At 37.9% G+C, this 16,531-nt stretch overlaps 1 protein-coding gene across 2 annotated transcripts in view; it reads left to right on the forward strand.

Moving 5' to 3' along the window:
- BMPR1A (bone morphogenetic protein receptor type 1A) overlaps positions 1-16,531 on the forward strand; it is a 148,521-nt gene that overhangs the window by 48,844 nt on the left and 83,146 nt on the right. The window contains exon 2 of one of the 2 annotated variants that reach the window (XM_021072032.1): positions 13,937-14,013. The exons of the other annotated variant lie outside the window; for it this stretch is intronic. The gene's annotated coding sequence lies outside the window, so the exon portion shown is untranslated. The remainder of the gene's footprint in view (positions 1-13,936; positions 14,014-16,531) is intronic. 2 annotated transcript variants of the gene reach the window in all.

Raw genomic sequence — 16,531 nt, forward strand, 5'->3', positions numbered from 1 at the left:
TTGGTTAGTTTTTTAACTATATACATAGTTTTCTTTACAGTGCAAGATTGGTGTTTGATGATTTCTTCAATCTTTACTTGGTGAACAGTAGTGAGTAATTTAAATATTTGGGTTTTTTTTTTTGGCTTTCTTTTTTTTTTTTTTTTTTTTGCTTTTTAGGGCCACACTCACAATATATGGAGGTTCCCAGGCAGGGGTTGAATTGGAGCTACAGCTGCTGGCCTATGTCACAGCCACACAGGATCCAAGCTGCACCTGCAACCTACACCACAGCTCACGGCAACGCCGGATCCTCAGCCCACTGAGTGAGGCCAGGGATTGAACCTGCAACCTCATGGTTACTAGTCAGATTTGTTTCCACTGTGCCACGATGGGATCTTCTAAATATTTGTATTTTTAAAACATCTTTATTTGGTGACCGTGTGTCTCAGATATCTATAAAAAATATTTATTTTAGCATAATGTCCTGTAGGTGGTCTTTGTTTGACTGTTCTTATTCTTTTATTTGTTTCTGCTTAGGATAGAAGAAAATTGTTTTCTCCCAGCTCTGAAGGCTAAACATCCAAGATCAAGTTGTCACCTTAGCCATGCTCCCTCTTTCCTCTTGGGAAAGATCTGTCCAGGTCACTTCCTAACTTCTTGTAGCCTCAAGCATTCTGTGGGTTGTAGATGGCCCTCTTCTCTTTGTCTCTTTTCACATGTCTGTATACAAATTTCCCCTTTTTATAAGGACACCAGTCATACTGTATTAGAGTTCACTCTAATGACCTCATTTTAATGTGATGACCTAAGACAGTGTTACCAAATCAGGTCACATTCTGAGATAGTAGGCGTTAGTTAGGACTACAACTTATGAATTTAATTCATTTATATATATACTTTTTTTTTTTTTTTCTTTTTAGGGCCAGACCCATGGCATATGTAAGTTCCCAGGCTAGGAGTTGCTTTGGAGCTGCAGTTGCCGGCGTGCACCACAGCCACAGCAACATGGGATCTGAGCTGTGTCTGTGACCTACACCACAGCTCATGGCAACACCGGATCCTTGACCCACTGAGTGAGGCCAGGGATGGAACCCATGTTCTCATGGATACTACTCAGGTTCTTTTCCACTGCACCACAGCGGGAACTCTGGTTCATTTATATTTTTATGTCTACTTTTGTTTTGAAATTTCTTCATACTTAGAAAAGATGTGAGAATAGCATGTCAAACTTCCATATACTCTTTCCCTAGATTTATCTATTTTTAACATTTTTCCACATTTGCATTATTCTTTGGTTCTCTCCTTCCTCTGCCTATCTACACAAACATAATTAATTAATTAATTTGCTTTTTAGGCCTGCACCTGCAACAAATGGAAGTTTCTGGGTTAGGGGTCTAATCAGAACTGCAGCTGCTGGTCTACAACACAGCCACAGCAATGTGGGATCTCAGACACACCTGCAGCCTATACTATAGCTCACAACAGCACTGGATACCTAACCCACTGAGTAAGGCCAGGGATCAAACCTGCATCATCATGAGTACTAGTCGGGTTTGTTACCTCTGAGCCACGACGGGAATTCCTTGATGCATTCTTTGAGAGAGTAAAGTTGGATATACTATACCTTTTTATCCTTACTATTTTAGTTTCTGTTTTCTAAAAACAAGGGTGTTCTCATATTTAATCATACGTAGGTTATCAAATTCAGGAACTTCAGCATTGATGCAGTAGTACTTTAATCTTTGATCTGTATTCCACTTTTGTCGGTTTACTCAACTCAGTATTTTTTAGACATTTTTCCCCTTCTAATAGAGGATTCAATGTGGTATCATATACTGCATTTAGTTGTCATGTCTCTTTAATCTAGAATAGCTTCTTAGCTGTTCTTCGTCTTCCATGACAGTACCATTTTTGCAGAATATAGGCCTGTTATTTTATACAGTATTCCCCAGTTTAGAGTTATCTGACATTTTCTCTTTATTAGATTTAGATGATGCACCTGTGGCTGGAGTTCTACATAAATGATGTTTCTTTTCTCAGGCTGTCACATTCAGAAGCATGATATGTCTCTTCTCCTTGTTATTGTTAGTACTGGTTTTGATCATCTGATCAAGGTGTTGTCCAGTTTCTATTGTTATAGTTACTATTTCCTTCCTTACAACTAATAAACTATGGGGAGATATTTGAAGACCATGCAAATTTCTTATTCCCTGTAAGATTCCCCACTTCCCCCTAGAGTTAGCTGGTCTTTACTATTTATAGCTGTAGTATAGTAATCTTCCAATGTCATCACTTGTTCTGTATCTGTCATTCTGCAGTGTAATGTAAGAACCCTTATTTGTATCTTTATTTAATCTGTCTATCTGTCATCAGTGTGGATTAATGGACTTCTGTTTTATTTGGTTGGTTATAATCCATTACAATCCTTACAGGTTTTTTGGTTTTTGTCTTTAATTTTCCTATATTCCTTGTGTTATATAGTACATCGTTGAACTTAATCCTACACCCAGTAGTGTGTCCATTGTCTATATGTACCATATCTTCTCTGTCCATTCCTCTGTCGACTCACATTTAGGTTGTTTCCATGCCTTGGCTATTGTAAATAGTGCTGCAGTGAATATTGGGGTGCATGTAGCTTTTCTTTTTTTTCCTCCCCTTCTTAACCCACTGTATGAGGCTAGGGATTGAACTCATGTCCTGATGGATGCTATTCGGCTTTGTTTCCACTGAGCCACAATAGGAACTGGCGAGAATTTACTTTATCATGAATGAAAATTTAATGGTCTAAGATGCTTTTTCTGCATCTAATGGTATCACCATATTTTTTTTTCTTCCTCAGTCTGTTGATGTGATGAATTACATTAGTTGATTTTTTAAAATGTTGAATCAGCCTGCATACCTGGGATAAATGGCACTTAGTCATTGTATAACATTCTTTTTGTATATCATTGTGTTAATATGCTAAGATTATGTTCAAGTTTTTTGTGTATGTGTTTATGAGTGATTGGTCTATAGGTTTGTTATAATGTTTTTGTCTGATTTTGATGTTGGGATAATGCTGGCCTCAGAATGAACTAGGAAGTATTCCCTCCGTTTATATCTTCTGAATAGGATTATAGAGAATTGATATAATATCTTCTAAAGTGTTTGTTAGAATTCTACTAGAGAACCCATCTGAGCCTGCTGCTTCTGTTTTGGAAGATTATTAATTATAGTTCAGTTTCTCTAGTAGATGTAGGCCTTATTTGGATTGTGTGTTTATTCTTGTATGAGTTTGGCAAATTATGTCTTGAAGGAGGACAAGACCATTTCAAGGCCTTTAAGGAATTGGGCCATCTCATTTAAGTTATCTAATTTGTGGGCATAGAGTACTAGTATTTCTTGATTAACCTTTTAATGACCATGGGGTCTGTAGTGATATCCTCTTTTTCATTTCTGATATTAGTAATTTGTCATTTCTCTTTTTATCATTTTTTTTTTATCTTTTCAAAGTATCAACTTTTGGTTTCATTGATTTTTCTTGTTTTCAAGAAAAAGATGATTTCTTATTTTCAGTTTTATTATTTTTGGCTTTGGTTTTTTATTACCTCTTCATCTGCATAACTTGGATTTAATTTACCCTTCTTTTCCTAGTTTCTTTAGATGATATCTTAGGTTATTGATTTTAGATCTTCTTTTCAAATGTATTATTTTGACACTTTAAATTTTCCTCTAAGCACTGCTTTCACTATATTGCACCAATTTTAAAAAATTATACATTCATTTTCAGTTTAAATTATTTTTGAATTTCTCTTGAGAATTTTGTTTGGCCCATTTCCTGTTTAGAAGTACATTGTTTAATCTCCAAGTATTTTGAGATTTTTTTAGCATTCTGTTTTTGATGCTAGTTTAATTCCATGGAGGTCTGAGAGGAGAAATTGTATGATTTCTATTCTTTTAAATTTGTTAAGATATATTTTATGGCCCAGAATGTGGTTTATCTTGGTGAATATTCCATGTGAGGTTACAGAATTTTAGATTTTTTTCTGTTGACACTTTAAATATTTCACTGTATTCTCTTCTTATTGCATAGTTTCTGAGTCAGATATAATTCTTATCTTTGCTCCTCTGTAAGTTTTTTTCCTCCTCTATTTTCTGTCAAGATTTTCTTCTTTTTTTCTTTTCTTTTCTTTTCTTTTCCCATTTTTCACTACCCCACGTCAAACAGAGTTCCCAGGCCAGGGATCAGATCCGAGCCACAGTTGCATGCCTCAACTGTGGCAATCCTGGATCCTAATCCACTCTGCCAGGCCAGGGATTGAACCTGTGTCCCAGCATTATTAAGATGCTGCTGATCCCATTTTCCCACAGTGGGAACTCCTCAAGATTTCTTCTTAATCTTTAATTTTCAGTAGTTTGAAAATGATGTCTATAGGTGTAGTTTTTTTGGTTATCTGGTTGGGTGTTTTCTGAACTTCTTGGATCTGTTGTTTTGTATCTGACATTAATTTGGAGAAATTTTCAGCCACTAGTGTTTCAAGTATCTTTCCTATTCCTTTTCCTTCTCTTTCTTGTATTATTCCTGTTATGCATATGTTACATCTTTTATAGTTTCATAGTTCTTTGATATTCTGTTCTTTTTCAGTCTTTTTAGTTGTCACTACTGGAGATTTTTCCCGAGATATTCTCAAACTCAGAAATTCTTTCTTTCACCATGTCTAGTCTATTAACAAGCTCATCAAAGGCACTTTTCATTTTTGTTACAGTCTTTTTGACTTCTAGCATTTCATTTTGCTTCTTTCTTAGAATTTCCATTTCTCTGCTTGTATTATGTATCTGTTCTTGCATATTGTTTACTTTGCCCATTACACCCATAGCATACTAGTCATAGTTGTTTTAAATTTCCACTCTGACAATCTCTGCCATATGGGTCTGGTTCTGATGCTTGCTTTGTTTCTTCAAACTGTTCTTTGCCTTCAGTGTGCCTTATAATTTTTTTCTTGATAACCATGTAAGATGTGCTGGATAAAAGAAACTGCTGTAGTTAGGCCTTTAGTAATGGGGTGTTAAGGTCAGAGAGAGGAAGTGTTCTGTGGTCCTATGATTAGGCCTTTCTCTCTCTCTCTCTGGTGACCCCCCTGCTTCTGGAATGTAGATTTTTTTGTTTTCCCGCTGTAAAGTAAAATAAATTTTATTTGAGCATCTAGGTCAAACTATCAAATAACTTAGGAAAAGAAAACTTGATTGTCAATAGATTTTTTTCCAGACACAACACTTTACACCAGAAAAAGGTTAAAATACTCAGGGAAAGAAAATGGGAGCCCAGAATTTTATAGCCAGTAAAACTAATTTTCAAGTATAAATAATACACATTACAATCATGTAAGAACCCAGGAAATATTGTTTTCATGACTCTTTAGAGAAATCTAGAGAAATAACCCTAAAAAACTTAACATGATTAGAGGAAATTGACATGAGGACTGGGGTAAGCATTAATAGTTACTTGTAGACTAAATGATGATGAAAAGGAAGAAAGTATAGTATATAACGGCTATATGGCCTGATAATATATGGAACATAACTATGTAAGTAATGGAGAGAAATGGAGAGCATATGAAAAAGTGTGTTTAACTCTTTATAATAATACTGGTAATGAATGTATTAGTTTTGTTACTGTGAAACTGTCAGATATATAATAAAAGATAAAATAATTACAGAATACTCTATCACCCTTATATCCTTGCAAACCAGGACTCCCAATTTATATTTCTTAGCACAATCCACTGAAAAGGCCTTGAAAAGCTCAGCAGCAATCAGCATCCAGAAGGTGACTTTGAAATATCATTTCCAGTGAAAGAAATCAGGCTCTGCCGAAATATTCCATGTTTGAGGCAGAAACTTTTCAAGATGTTCTTGGACTGTCTTATTTTATAAAATAGCAAAGAAACTAGTCAATGACAAATTATTTGAGTTATGTCAAAAAGATTCAGGAGCTAACCAGAAGAGACCAGGCTAATGGCCAAAGATGGGATAGTTGGAGTTTCCGTAAGTATAGGAATAACAATGGAATGAATCTCATCAAATGTGTTTACATGTTCATGAGTTCCTAACAATAAAATAGGGAGTTCCCATCGTGGCTCAGTGGTTAACGAATCCGACTAGGGACCATGAGGTTGTGGGTTTGATCCCTGCCCTTGCTCAGTGGGTTAAGGATCCGGCATTGCCGTGAGCTGTGGTGTAGGTTGCAGACGCGGCTTGGATCCCGAATTGCTGTGGCTCTGGCGTAGGCCGGTGGCTACAGCTCCGATTCGACCCCTAGCCTGGGAATCTCCATATGCTGCGGGAGCGGCCCAGGAAATGGCAAAAAGACAAAAAATAAAAAATAAAAAAATAAAAATAATGTTTTGTAACAATTTGCCTGTCTTGGGGAAACTTTTCAGTTATGTGAAGTTTCAGATCTTTGCAACTTGATTTTTCCTTGAAAACTACCTTCTTATAGCCAAATTAGAAATTTATGCTTGAACTCTAGTGCTTCCTTTGACAATGGATGTCATCTAAAGGTGATAGCACTTTATATATTATTATAGTGGTTGTTATCCTAGAGATTACTAATATGGTAATTGTCTGTAGGTATACCACAGACTATCCTGTCTTTGAGCAAAGCAATTTAATGTCCATGCTAACAGTGAAGAAGAAATTGTTTTCCTACCTTCCTTCAGTCCTTTCTTTTATGGGATAGTTAAGTAGATGATTTTTACTAGTTTGGGCAAATTGATAAATCCAATTGCTTTCCAAAAATTTTCTCCATTTACTCCATACCTTTCTTCTTGTGTCTAATCCCCACCCTTTCAGTTATTGAAGATGATTTCACTCTGTTTCTTAGAGAAGTTCGAAGGTATGAGTTCTGTAAATTTCTTCTCCTCACCTCAAAGATCTTTTTTCTCATTTTTAAAAGTTTGATTGAAGTACAGATGATTTACAATGTTGTTATAATTTCTGTTGTACAAAATAGTGATTCAGATATACATATACACACATCATTCTTTTTCATATTCTTTTCCCCTATAGATTAACACAGAATATTGGGTAGAGCTCCCTGTGATGTAGAGCAGGTCCCTATTGGCAAGTCATTCCATACACCTCAGTGCCAATCTCAAATCCTCAGTTCACCCTCCCCCACAATTGTCCCCATAAGTTTGTTTTCAAAGTCCATGAGTTTGTTTCTCTTCTGCAGTTTTCATTGTATCCTTTGTTAGATTCCACATATAAGTGATAGCATATGATGTTTGTTTTTCACTGAGTAACTTCATTTAGTATGATAATCTCTAGGTCAATCCATGTTGATGCAAATGGCGTTATTTTATTCTTTTTTATGGCTGAGTAATATTACATTGTATATATGTACCACATCTTCTTTGTTATACCATATATATGGGTCTTGTTTTTGTATCCATTCAGTTTGTCCTCTGTTTGGAGCATTTAGTCCATTTTACATTTAAGGTAATAATTGATATATATGTTCTTTTTGCCATTTTGTTAATAGTTTTGGATTTGTTTTTGTTGGTCTTCCCCCCCACCCCCCATTTTTTGGTCTTTTTAGGGCCACACCCACAGCATATGGAAGCTCCCAGTCCAGGGGTTGAATTGGAGCTGTAGCTCCTGGCCTACACCACAGCTACAGCAACACCAGATCCAAGCCATATCTGTACTGTGTTCCACATCTGCACCATACACCACAGATCACAGCAAAGGTGGGTCCTTAACCCACTGAGTGAGGCCAGGGATCTAACCCGCATCCTCATGAATACTAGTTGGGTTTGTTACTGCTGCGCCACCACGGAAACTCCCTTTCTTTCCCTCCTTTGTTCCCTTCTCTTGTTGTTTGATGACTATCCTTAGTATTGTGTTTGGATTGCCTTTTCTTATTTGTGTGTGTATCTATTGCAGATTTTTGGTTTGCGGTTACTACGAGGTTTTGATATAGGAGTCTATATATATACAAGATTGTTTTGTACGCTCCTCTTCTCACAATTGCTGGTTTTGTTAGCATCTTTGTGTGCTGATGATTTCCTATCTTTACTGTATGTCTGCCTTTACTGGTGAGCCCTCTCGTTTGTAATTTCCTTGGATCTGATTGTGGCCTTTTCTTTTCTGCCTAAAGAAGTTCCTTTAGTATTTGTTGTAAAGCTGGTTTGGTGATGCTGAATTCTCTTAGCTTTTGCTTATCTGTAAAGCTTTTGATTTCTCCTTCAAATCTGAATGGGAGGAGTTCCTTTTGTGGTTCAATAGTAACAAACCTGACTAGTATCCATGAGGGCGTGGGTTCGATCCCTGGCCTGGCTCAGTGAGTTAAGGATCCATTGTTGCTGTGAGCTGTGTTGTAGGTCACAGACCTGGCTTGGATCTGGTGTGTTGCTGTGGTTGTGGTGTAGGCTGGCAACTAAAGCTCCGATTTCACCCCCAGCCTGGTATCTTCCATATGCCCAGGTGCAGCTTAAAAAGACAAAAACAAACAAAACACCCCAAGAAACGAACGACTGAATGAAAGCCCTGCTGGTTAGAATATTCTTGATTGTAAGTTTTTTCCTTTCATCACTTTAAGTATATTGTGATACTCCCTTCTGGCCTACATAGTTTCTCTTGAAAAATCAGCTGATAACCTTATCAGGGTTCCCTTGTATGTTATTTGTTGCCTTTCCCTAGCTGCTTCCAGTATTTTCTCTGTGTCTTTAATTTTGGTCAGTTTGATTAAAATGCGTCTCAGGGTGTTCCTACTTGGGTTTATTCTGTATGGTATTCTTTGTGCCTCCTGGGTTTGAGTGAGGTTTGCCATGTTAGGCAAATTTTTAGCTATTATTTCTTCAAATATTTTCTCTGCCCTTTGTCACTCTTCTCCTGCTGGCACCCCTATAAAGCAAATGTTTTTGTATTTAAAGTTGTCCCAGAGTTCTCTTAGACTGTCCTCAATTCTTTTCATTCCTTTTTCTTTACTCTGTTCCACATCAGTGATTTCCACCAGTCTGTCTTCCACCTCATTGTTTTGTTTTTCTGCCTCCTATATTATGCTATTGGTTCCTTCTAGTGAATTTTTAATATCAGTTATTGTGTTGTTCATCTCTGCTTGTTGACTCTTTAAATCTTTTATTCCTTTTTTAAATGTTTCCTCTAATTTATTGATCTTTGCCTCTAGTTTGTTTCCGAGAAACTAGGTCTTGGATCATCCTTACTAGCTAGCATTACTCTAAAAAGTCTTTTTTGGGTAGGTTTCCTATCTCCACTTCACTTAGATAATCTTCTAGGTTTTGTCTTTTTCCTCCATCTGGCTCACATTTCTTTGACTTTTCATTTTGTATAGTTTTTTTTTTTGTGTCATCTCCTTTTTGCAGGCTCCAGGGTTGTAGCCTCTCTTCTGGTGTCTGCCCCTTTGTGGGTAAAGTTGATACAGGGGCTTGCTGTAGGCTTCCTGATGGAAGGAATTGGTGCCTGCCCACTGGTTGGTGTAGCTGAGTCTTAGCTTTGTCTCTTAGTGTCATTAGGGTAGCTGTGTGCATAGGAGGACTGTAGGTAGCCTGTTTGCTGATGCGTGGAGCTGTAATGCACCCTGTTTGTTGTTTGGCCTGGGTCTTCTCAGCCCTGATGGGTGGGGCCAAATTTTTCCAAAATGGCAGCCCACAGGAGAGCTCATGCTGATGATTATTCCTGGGAACTCTGCATCCAGTGTCTTGCCCCCAGAGGGAGCCTCAGCCACCCCCCGCTCTACCAGGAGATCCTTCAAGACCCAGTGGGTCTGATCCAGATTCTGATGGAGTCCCTGTTTTGCCATGGGACCCAGCATACATGAAACACTGTGAGTGCCCTCCAACAGTAGAGTCTCTGTTTCCCCCAGTCTTGTGGAGCTCTTGCTCTCAAGCCTCACTGGCCTTCAGCACCAAATGCTCTAGGGCTTCCTCCTCCCGGTGCCAGACCCCCCAGCTGTGGGAACCTGATGTGGGACCCCAAATTCTCCTGTGGAAGAGCCTCTATGATATAGTTATTTCCCAGCCTATGGGTCACCTGCCCAGTGGTTATGGGCTTGCTTATATCATGAAAGCACCACTCCTACCATCTTGATGTGACTACTTCTTTGTCTTTGGTTATAGGATATCTTTTTTGGTAGCTTCCAGTCTATTTTGTTGATGGCTGTAATTCAACAGTTAGCTGTAATTTTGGTTTTTTTCCTGAGAGGAGGTGAGCACAGGCCCTTCTGCTCTGCAGTCTTGTCTCTATCAAGACAGTCTTTTCAGTAAGTGGCGCTGGGAAAACTGGGCGGTGGCACACCGTGCCCTTTGTCCTTCCTCGCCCCTCAGATATCTCTTTTTATGAGTCCTTTCTCTTTCTTTTCTGTTTCACAAGAAGTTTCACTTTTTAAAGGCTAAATCCTTGTCTTCTGAGATCTCCTACTCCATGTCAGTCTTGACATTCATCCTTTACAGACTATTTGCAGCTAGATTACAGCCCTGATCAAATTACCTTGAAATTAAAAACAAACCAATAAAACTTTCACTTGACACTGTTATTACCTTGAGACTATATACCATTCTGCTTTTCATCTCTGAACTTACCAAAATGGTAGTCTATACCTGAATAGTTCCTGTCACTTTTTCTTAGCATACTTCTTCCTTGCCATTTGCCTCTACCACTTCCCTTAAATTTGTCAGCAACCCATTTAGAAAATTTAACAGCTTCTTCCAAGTGTTTTTTTTAATTACCTGTGCTTTCTGCAGTATTTGAAATTGTCACTATCTTTTTACTTTTTTTTTTTTTTTTAAAGAACTTCACTTTTAAAAATATACCTTGTAGGAGTTCCCAGTATAGCTCAGTGGGTTAAGAACTTGACATAGTGTCCATGAGGATGTGCGTTTTATCCCTGGCCTCCCTCAGTGGCTTAAGAATCCAGTGTAGCTTACAGATGTGGCTCGGATCTGGCATTGCTGTGGCTGTGGTATAGGTCTGCAGCTGAAGCTCTGATTCAGCGCCTAGCCCAGGACTTCCGTATGCAGCAGGTGCAGCCATAAAAAGGAAAAAAAATTACCTTGCATACAAAATGTGGAAAATATGGAAAAATTTAAAGATGATTCTCCATTGTAATATCACCTCTCAAAGATACTCACTGTTAAATTTGAGGCCGTTTTCTGTTTCGTCTTTTTTTAAATCCATTAAAAAATAGAAGGATCACACTGTGCCTCTTGTTTTGATACCTGATTTTTTTCTGTTTTAATATATTGTGAGTGTATTTCCGAGTACTTACTCTTCTGCAGTGCACTGTAGTAGCCACAAAAATTGGCAGTGTTGAAACTGCCTGGGTTGAAATTCTGGCTGCAGATACTCACTAGCTGTTGACCTTGAGCACATTGCTATTGTGGGTTTTAGTTTCCTTGTCTTGAAAATGGAGATGGCATTCTTATTTAATTCCTAGAGTTGCTGTAAGTAATAAATGAAATAATACATTAAAAATTATTGGCACGTAATAAATGTTAGCTATCACTTCTGTTTTCTTTCTTTTACTATCTTTAAGAGTGTAGGACCATTCATATAGCTAAATGCATGGTTTTTTTTTTTTTTTTTTTTTTTTTTTTTTGTCTTTTTGCTGTTTCTTGGGCCGCTCCCGTGGCATATGGAGGTTCCCAGGCTAGAGGTTGAATCGGAGCTGTAGCCTCCGGCCTATGCCAGAGCCACAGCAACGTGGGATCCGAGCCGTGTCTGCAACCTACACCACAGCTCACGGCAACGCTGGATCATTAACCCACTGAGCAAGGGCAGGGACCGAACCCGCAACCTCATGGTTCCTAGTCGGATTCGTTAACCACTGCGCCATGACGGAAACTCCTAAATGCTTGGTTTTTGGGTTAGGTCTTTATTATTTTCCTATTCTAAGTAAATGGATAAAACCCTAATTACCACCTAGTGTAATTTTATGGAGTTCCCTGGTGGCTCAGCTGGTTAAGGATCCAGTGTTATCACTGCTATGTCTCAGGTTCAGTCTCTGGCCTTGGAACTTCTGTGTGCTGTGGGAGTGACCAAAAGAACAAAACAACTAACTTTACTAGTTTTTTGTTAAGAATATTTTAAAACAGCTTTATTGAGATACAATTCACTTAATATACAGTTCGCGATGTTTTTTTGCTTTTTAGGGCTGCATCTGCAGCTTATGGAAGTTCCCAGGCTAGGGGTCGGATTGGAACTATAGATCCTGGCCTACACCATAGCTATAGCAATGATGGATCCAAGCTACATCTGTGACCTACACCACAGCTCTTGGCAATGCTGGATCCTTAACCCACTGAGCGAGGCTAGGGTTCAGACCCCAACCTAATGGATATTAGTTGGATTTGTAACCTGCTGAGCTACAATGGGAACTCCCAGCTCACCCATTTAAAGTGTATATTTTACTGTACATATTCACAGATATGTACAACCATCACCATAGTCAATTTTAGAACATTTTCATTACCTCAAAATGAAACATTCATTAAAAAATTGTGAATCATTGGAGTTCCCATTGTGGCTTAGCGGGTTAAGGACCATGAAGATGCGAGTTTGATCCCTGGCCTTGCTCAGTGGGTTAAGGATTCGGCATTGCTGCAAGCTGTGGCGTAGGTTGTAGATATAGCCTATATCCGGTGTTGCTTTGGCTCTGGCATAGGCCTCAGTTTCAGCTCTGATTCATCCCCTAGCCTGAACTTTCATATGTCATAGGTACAGTTATAAAAAAAAATTGTGAATCACTATTTTGTGTACCTGTAACTTACATAATATTGTACAGTAACTATACTTCAATTAAAAAAACCCCCAAAATTGAAAATTTCATACCCTCTAGCTATTGACTCCCTTACAGTTTTATTAAATTTTAAAATAGTGTTTTATATTTGCCTGGTTGTCATGTCCTAGCAAGTTGGACTAGGGTTTAGAAAGAGAAACTATAGTTTAGGATTAAAAGTACAGTCTCTGGTGTCCAGTTGACCTGGGTTAAATCCCAGCTTTACTAACTGATGTTTACTAATATTTAACTGTGTGACCTTAGGTTATGCAATCACTCTGAGCCTCAGTTTTCTTATCTGTAATATGGAATTAGTAGAGGTACCTGCTTCAAAAAAGTTTATTTTAGAGTTCCCTAGTGGCCTAGGGGTTAAGGATTCAGCATTGTTACTGTGGGTTACTACTGTGGTTCAGGATTGATGCCTGGCTTGGGAACTTTCCCATGCTGTGGATGCAGCCAAAGTTTCTTTTAAAGACTAAACAAGATTATTTTATTTTATTTTATTTATTTATTTATTTATTTATTTATTTATTTATTTATTATTTTTTTGTCTTTTTTTTTTTGCCCTTTCTTGGGCTGCTCCCGCAGCATATGGAGGTTCCCAGGCTAGGGGTCCAATTGGAGCTGTAGCCACTGGCGTACACCAGAGCCACAGCAACCCAGGATCCGAGCCGAGTCTGCAACCTACACCACAGCTCACGGCAATGCCAGATCCTTAACCCACTGAGCAAGGGCAGGGATCGAACCCACAACCTCATGGTCCCTAGTCGGATTCGTTAACCACTGAGCTACAACGAGAACTCCAAGATTAATTAATATATAGAATTTAGTACAGTAACTGGCACATAGTAAATGTTCAGTAAATATAGAGAATGCTATCTTTGATGATGTACTTCTGTTCTTAAATTAGCTAGCAAGTGTTTGAAGCTAATTAGGTATAATTAAGTACTGAATGGTTTTTCCATCAGAGATTTAGAATGTTTTCCATACCTAGCAGCATTTTAATATGTATTGTGTTGTTATCCCTCATATAAGGCTATAATTACTCTCTGAGAATGTAGTTGATTTTTCTATTGATAGAAAATAATAATAGTACCTAACACTTAGAAATACTGACATTTGTCTGGCACTGTTATAAGTGCATTACCTACATTAACTCCTTTGATCCTCCTCCTTCAGATACATGCAGTTACCGTCCCTATTTTACAGATTGGGTACTGAGGAATTTAAGCAACTTGGTCAAAGTATTACAACAGGTAAGTGATGGAAACAGGATTCTAACCTTGGTACTCAGTCTGGCTACAGAGCCCGTGCTCCTAACCCTGTGTTCTTTTCTTTATCCACTCCTTCTTTAGAGAATGGTAGGTGGATTTCAGACATCTTGGTGTCTTGGCTGTTGGGATTTCTATATTAAGAACTATGAAATCTTTGATGCTTGATTGTAAGGAGAACCAAAATGATTTATTGATGTCTGCTGTGGATGTGGGCTCCAGAGTGGCTGGGAATTTATCATTTGGTTCAGACCATGCATTGGTTATTATTATGCTCCACCACTGTAGAATATAGGCCCCAGGTGGGACAATAGCCAGACGCAGTGCACCCTCCTGGCCTCCCCACACCCTGGCCCACCCTGTAAAATGCTCACCTGAACCTGTCCTCCTCCCTCCTTGCATACTATCCAACCCGGCCAGTCCTTGTAGGGGCAACATTAAGTTCATCCCATAGTGATCTCTCTACCTGTGGAGCAAGTCTTTTTTACTCTCAGTTTATTGTCATGTGTGGTGGTATAACACTATTTGTATTGTCACCTGGCACTATTAAGTTTTAATATGACTCCTCAAGTTGATTAAATGTTGCTTGCTGGTAGTGAACTATGTCTTAAATGCTTTTAGAATTTACCATAGTGCCCTCAGAAATATTATCAAGTACTTTTTCTCTTTCATCCTCACTTGCCTGTTGATAATACAGCTGTTATCTGAACTTCAAACATGTCTAGCCTTATAAACTTAGTCCCTAAATTTCAGGTATGTTTTGCAAGAAGGTGGGTAATCTATAGTCATTCTGTTGGATTATGTGCTTTATATTGGGATATTAATTATAATTGTCTGACAGCAACTCTTCAAAACCTGTTGTGGCTTATTTCTGAAATCTTCCTTCATTGCCCTGGTTGTTACTCTTCCTACTTACAGGCCTCTCCCTTAGGGATGTGACTCACTGATTTGAAAGACTGCTGATCAGTAATTAACTACCTGCCTCTCATCGCAGAGAGATGAGAATTTAAATGCAGGCTTCACAGTTAAAATTTTCTTCCCTACGTGTTTACCCACTTATGAACATATAACAACACTGTCCCACACCTGGCCTTTGGAAGAACTGTCTGTAGTCCATTACCCTTTCCTGTCAGAAGTTATTAGTTTGCATATTCCTGTACAAGTGATGAGTTTTATGTGGGTGCTCTTAATTGAAAATTTTATTTTCTCAGATTTCCAGAATGTCATTTATTTAATTTCATTTATGCGTGAAACTCAACATTTGAATGAATGACAATTGGGTATTTAATGAAGGCAGTTTTGAGTGCTTAATAAGTAATAATAAAGCCTACTGTTGTATAACAGGTTAATTGGATTAAATTCTGACAACTAGTACGTCCTTAGGTGATAGGATGGTTATCCATTTTCATGATATGTAATTAGTTTTTTAGGGAACTACCCATGTTTTAAAGAAATTCATTACATCCTTACTGCCTTGCCTTAGCAATCCTGAAAAATACGGGTATGTATCATTAGGAAATAGATCTGTTCTGAGAAATAAATTTTAAAACATTCTTCTGTTTGCTAAATAGGACGTTTAAAAATACTGTGTTTTATTGTATTGGTACTTCTATATTTTGGCAGTATCAAATAAAATCTTTCTGTGTTATAGTACAGTTGACTTGGTAAACAATGTTTTAAAGTCCATATGCCTTTAAATTGATTATGATACTGTTTTTGAAGCACAGCTGTAATCTTTGATCTGATAAGCTAAATGTAATTTTTCATCCTGTTGAAGAATTTACAGTTTATAATTTAGAGGATCAAAGTTTTAAAATTTGCTGATGGAGGAAAGATCTCTGGGACTTGTAGATCTGTCAATATTTGATTTTAATAATTTCTGTCATATTGACATAATTCACTAAAACTTGTGTGTAAAATTGTAACTTACAACTGATGAAGTACATATTTTTCCCCAATTTTTTACTTTAAACGCTTTTATTTTTCGTCTTTTTAGGGCCACATCCACAGCATATGGAAGTTCCCAGGCTAAGGGTCAAATTTGAGCCGTTGCTGATAGCCTGCGCCAGAGCCACAGCAACACCAGATCCAAGCCGTGCCTGAGACCTATACAGCTCACAGCAATGCCGGATCCTTAACCCCCTGAGTGAGGCCAGGGATTGAACCTGCGTCCTCATGGATACTCCAGTTCGTTACTGCTGAGCCACAGTAGAAAGCCCTGAGAACTTTTAAATTGGTATAAAATTTGAATAGATAATACTCACTTCAGTATTCACCACTTCACTTGCTAACATTTTGTCTCTTCTGTTTTCTCTCTCTCTGAGTTTATAAAAGCACATACACTTTTTTCCTGAGCCATTGAAAGTAAGTTGCAAACATCTTGACACTTTACCCCTAAATATTTTAGTGAGTGTATCCTATGAACAAGGTTGTTTCCTTAAGAGCTGCATTATCTTAAGAGATCTGATATTAATACAATAATACTATATAATACTGTCCTTAT

Source organism: Sus scrofa, chromosome 14, assembly GCF_000003025.6.
Source record: "Sus scrofa isolate TJ Tabasco breed Duroc chromosome 14, Sscrofa11.1, whole genome shotgun sequence".
NCBI classification, from domain to species: Eukaryota; Metazoa; Chordata; class Mammalia; order Artiodactyla; family Suidae; genus Sus; species Sus scrofa.